We start from the raw sequence: 5,719 nt of genomic DNA on the forward strand, positions 1-5,719 counted from the left end.
ATAATCCTTATGAAAACAAACTTACATCAAACGTTATACGTAAAAATGAAGAAGCAATAGAACAAATAAAGTCAAAATAAAATATTAAACTTTCAAGAGAATAATCCTACTTTTCTTCTTTCAATACTCTAAAAAAAACAAAGAATCCAATACAAATGTATCTAATGAATTTTGTTATAATTCCGAATTTATGCAAACCTTAACAATGGCAAGTTCCATATGAAAACTTGCAGCAAATGTTAAACGTAAATATGAGGAAGCATAAAAGGAATAAAGAGCAAACGAAGTAGAAACAAGAGAAATGTTGCATGCATAGCAGACATTTTGGGAGCTTTAGCGTTCTGCACTTGTGCATAACTACAATAGCCAAAAGAGAGAGAGAGAGAAAGAAGTAGAGAAAGTAAAAGAAACGTGAATAAAGTAGAATAAAATGCAATGCAAAATGGCTCCCAAAAAATAAAAAAATAAATAAATAAAGAACAACAGAAGAAGCGACAAGGCGCAACGTAAAGTTAAAATAAAGGAGATAGGAGAGAAGTGGCCGAGAGGGGGGAGGGTGTGTGTATGCGTGTCTACGTGCCAAACGAGCTACCCCAGCTAAAAAAGATGTAGGTAAACGGTATTAATGTGAGCCACACACACATACACACACACACACACACATAGAACCGTAGGGCAGCAGTTGGCAAGCGTAACAGAAATAGCTGCAATGCGACTTTTTCGCCATATACTATATAATATTTTTTTTTCTGCTTTTTTTGGCTCCTTATGTCGACACATGCACGTGCAACTTACACTCGTGTAAGTCTGTGTGCAACTGTGCAAAAGTGTGTGTTTGTGTGTGTGTCTTAAATTGTTGTAGTCAAATATTGAAGCAAAAATCGAAATGGAGCAATTGAAACTTTTCATTTGGCCTGTTGCACACTTACTGAACATTCAACTCTTCCTCCCTATCTCTCTCCCCCTTGGTCGTCCTTTTGACTTATGAGCTGCTGTCTTAGGACACCAGCCCTATCACCTTCCCTTTATGCTGCTTTCTTCTTTCTGGCCACTCAACTCTTTTCGCTTTTGTGGCGCGTTGGCAATTGCCGGAGGCATGAAGAGGAGGCTCTTGAGCGTCATCAACACATCGTGTACGTGACTTTGCTAACAAAAATTAACAATTTCATTAGTGGGCAACCGGTTTGCAGCCCAAAAGGATCAGCCCAAAGGATACAACACATTCTTGACGTAGTGTCAGCACAAAAACGAAAAAAAACGAAACAAAAACAACAGCAAAAAGAATTGAAAGAGAAATAGAGGAAAAAAATGCTGCCACTTATCAAACAGACGCTATATAGACACACACACACATACACTTCCTCTTCCTGTCTGCCAAGTGAGACTGAGACTGTATGTGTGTATGTGTGTGTGTGTGTCAAAACTAACGAACCGCGTCGACATGCCACGCCCACGCTGCAGTCATTTACAATACATCTAAAAAGGCACTGCGTGCTGTACGTGCATCAAGTGTGCTTCAAATGCACTTCATTGCCTCCGACACACACACATAAGTGCTGAGGTGTATGTGTGTGTGTTTGAACAAAGTACATGAAATCGCAGAAGAGGCAAAAAAAGTGTTAAAAACACACAGACACACATACTAAAGTAGACATCAAAAAGCTCAGACGACGCCATATCAGTCAGAGAGAGAAATTGGGAAAAAGGACAAAAAAAGGATTACAAAGGCAGCTTGGCGAAACAATTGGCCGAAAGTAGTTTAAGCCAAAGTCAGAGTTAAAGTTTTGGATTAGCTCACACTCAATTGAAGAAGTCATGCTCCTCGCAATTCACTTGACATCCACTTAGCATTTAATTCGCAGACACTCGCATCTTTATGATAGGCTCCCTTGAGTACACATCTTACATCAGTTAAAACGTGCCTCACAAAGTACGCAATGCAGTCGAATTTCCTCCTCCTCCCTCCTCCCCCATCTCAGCCAAATCTCTCCTCTCATGTGTACTGAGCATTCAAGTAAATCTGTCAAACAGCAAATACGAAATGCGAAATACAAATACAAACACAAATACCAAGTACAAAGCGCAAGTAAATAATAAAATCAACTTGAGAAAATTCCGTTGGGTTGTGTGCTTGAAAATTGATTTTCATTTTATTTTCCCTTCGTTGTTGTTCCTGTTGTTGTTGTATTCTTCAGATACTCGAAGAACAAAGAGAGCGCGGCACCTTTGGATGCTGACTGGCAATCGCATATATTTCGGGTAAATATGTACACAACAAAACTGGTAAGCTAACTCCAGATGAGGTGTCGAAATTTTGTTTGAGCGATCTCTCGAAAGAGTTCTTAAAAATTATTTAAAAAATACTTTTGTTTAGTGGAATATGAACAGCAGCGACTTGCACAAAAAGCATATATGCTTTAATATACATACTATAGAGTACAAAATGTGTCAGATTTTCAACTAAAGGGACTTAGACCATACCGAATATACCGAAATATATATTTGGTATAACGATATACTATTACATTTAAAATATATCAGATTGTCTACCAAACCAACTAAGAAATAAAAATAGTAAACGACTTATGAGCTCAACAATATTGTTTACTTAAACAGACGTTTCATACTTTTTTAATATGAAATTTTTTCTAAGTTTACAAATATATAGAATAGTAGCTTAAGCATACGTTGCATACTTTAAATTAAATCTTATTTTCCTATCGTTCCTAATTTCCTAAACACAACAAAAACTTATTGTCATTAATACAACGAATATTTTAGATTATCATTAAATTAATTCGACACAAATGATTACAATTAAAATTTATACGTAGAATGTTAGAAATATGATTAAAATCTATTATAGATATAAAAATGATATAATAGATTATTTCAAATTACAATATTTCATCATATGTTGATGTTAAAATCCAGCAATAAATGAATTCAAATTATAATTTAGGTGCAAAAAAGTTAGTCAAAATGGCAACTAAAGTGAATTCAGTTGTTGGGCTTAACACAGAAAATCAGAAGCAAAAGAAATACTACTAAATCAATAAAAGTTTCAATGGCTTAATACCAAATCGAATGCGCCGGAAAGAGTCCTTCGACGCCTGTCAATGCCATTGGCGACAGTCGCTAAGTCCTCGCTAAGCTCTTGAAAATATGCCGATATCTTTTTTTCCCCCTCTCACTACTTCTTCTTCTTCTTCTTCATCATCGTTTTGTTGGTATTTTTCTGGTCTTTTTTGTCATTTTTGCAGTCGTTGCCGGCATTTTATTGACTTACTTTTCGAGTGGCATTGGCGAAAGTTTTGCAACTGTTTCGCAACTTTTATTATTACGATGTGTGTGCGAGTGTGCACTGTACAGGTTGCACTCAGCCGACTAGTAGACTTTTTTTAACTGGAATAAAATATATATACACACTCGTATTTCACGATTACAAATGAGATTTATTTGCCATTTCCGGCAGCATTAGCGGAAGTGCAGTACTAACTCGAGTGTGCGACCATAAAAATGCCAAAGAAAAACGCAAAACTAAAAAAAAAAAAAACAGAAACAGAATGCCTTTCGCCTCTTTACCCTCTCTCTCTCTCTATCCCATCCCGTGGACTTTACAAACAACATTTGCTGCATTTTTGTCGCATTAACCAACACTTTTCCTTTGCTCTTTTCGTTCAGCAGGGCGAGAAGTTGTCAACGCAAAATGGCGCGCCACAGAACCACGCCTAATGTGCATTTGATGCCCAGATACCCAGATGCCCAGATGCTCAGATGAGCGGAGGAGCTGCATCACAGCGGCTGCCATTGAAAAATTATCATGTGGACAACTAAATGCTTCACTTCCGGCACAGCGATGGAAGGAGGAGGAAAACACCGACACATCAGAGGCATCAGGTGCAGCAAATGATTTTGCATAAAAACTAAACCCAAGCTTTGGGGTCAATTTTTTTTGAATCAATCTTTTTATCATGGTCATGGTACGGTGCGACCGGATGATGGTTCACAACGACCGTGATTTTTAAACTGGTCGGTGGGACTTTCGTCCGTTTGTAACGCCATTTGTCAACGATTTATCATCGAATCAGCCAGCTCCGATGTCATTATTTATGATCCCTAATGGGCCGCCGAGTTGAGCTATTTATCGCTCAATCAACCATCTGCAATGTCCAGTGATAGCAGCGCCATCAATTAACTATTAATAAAAGCCAATGTTAAATATATATTTTCAATAATCAAATTTAAACACTTAACGAGTTTTCCTTCTTTTACAATTTAAGCAAATTCAAATTGAAGAAAATTATTGTATATTTATATAATGAAATTGTAAAATTAAATAGTCACACATCAATCAATGGAAATCCATATGTCACTCAGACTAATGACATTATTAAAGACGCAATGTTCTTTCAGATTATAATATTAGAATTTACGTTTCAAAATTTAGAGTTGGAATAAATGAAATAAAGGCTTGATGTATTAATAATTAATTTGACCGATTACAAAAATCGCTTTAAAATGAAGAGCAAAAATTTGACTGAAGATTATATGATGTCAAAATTAAACCAATAAGCTAAATTATTCAATCTGCATTTTTTTGTAGTAGGACGTGTGCCTACACACACATACACACATATACTTTAACTCAATGCTCTCTCGGCTATCCGAACTCTCTCTCGATATTGGCTCTCTTTATCATTTCTCTCTTTTCACATTCTATGTTATACATAATTAAGCTATGCGGTCAGTCTTGATCTAGCAGCAGAATAAATCGGACGCTAAGCTACAATTCGTGTTGTTTTATTAACTACCACATTTTTTAAGACCGCAAAACATTTATTACTTATGACTATGACTTCATTCTTTTGCTCACACATTATCGCTTTGCATTGTAGGATCTAAATATCATCAAACATTTTTCCAAGGGTCCTAAAAATTGTTTCACCTTGTCTTCTTCCAAATCCATAAATATTAACACAGAAACTCAGATAGTTAAATAAAGTTTTTCCTATACAATAGCTATATCTGCAAAATCCTTTGCAGTCCTGCTATCCCTGCAGATTACGATTAACGAATCCTGCCGAAACACCAACCGACTCAGGATAATGTTTCTAATCTTTTTGTATAGAATTGTATGTCTTTAGAAACAAAGAAACAAATTATTTAATAAAAAAATGAATTACTACTGTAAGCTTAGGTAATCAGCCAAATTAAATAAATTTAAATAAAAAAAGAAATAGGCTAAGACTAGCATTAAATAGAGAAAATATCTATTGATATCTTACTTTGCTTAAGTTATAAGACAGAATTAAAGATAAAATAAAACTTAAAGAAATGCATTTATTTAATATTTTCTCTTTGCATTTCGAATCCCAACTGCGCCAAAATGAATGAAGAACAACTTGATTTAATCGATTTATTTATTTTTTTTTTTTAATTTAACTTTTGTAAAAGTCGTAAAGATTTAGATTTAAGCTTCAGACTCTAAAAATTAAAAAGGGAATTTATTTTGCTATGTATTGAATGGATAAAAACACAAGTGATAAGGTTGAAGTTTTTATTTATTTATTGGTTTATTATATTTGCATATTTGGAAACAATTGATAATATCTTTTCAAATGAAATAGCATAACAAGTAAAAAAACAGATCTTTGAATAGGCGATTTTTCTTGGTTTCACATGACGAGTACGTAAAATAACAAAAAAATTTAATGGC

General features: G+C 34.9%; 1 long non-coding RNA gene across 1 annotated transcript in view; it reads left to right on the forward strand.

Moving 5' to 3' along the window:
* The window catches only part of LOC132791710 (uncharacterized), a 66,961-nt gene extending 62,689 nt beyond the window's left edge, over nucleotides 1-4,272 (forward strand). The window contains exon 5 of the long non-coding RNA XR_009632934.1: nucleotides 3,685-4,272. This is a non-coding gene — a long non-coding RNA (uncharacterized LOC132791710). The remainder of the gene's footprint in view (nucleotides 1-3,684) is intronic.
* Nucleotides 4,273-5,719: the final 1,447 nt, after the last annotated feature.

Source organism: Drosophila nasuta, chromosome 3 (genome assembly GCF_023558535.2).
Source record: "Drosophila nasuta strain 15112-1781.00 chromosome 3, ASM2355853v1, whole genome shotgun sequence".
NCBI classification, from domain to species: Eukaryota; Metazoa; Arthropoda; class Insecta; order Diptera; family Drosophilidae; genus Drosophila; species Drosophila nasuta.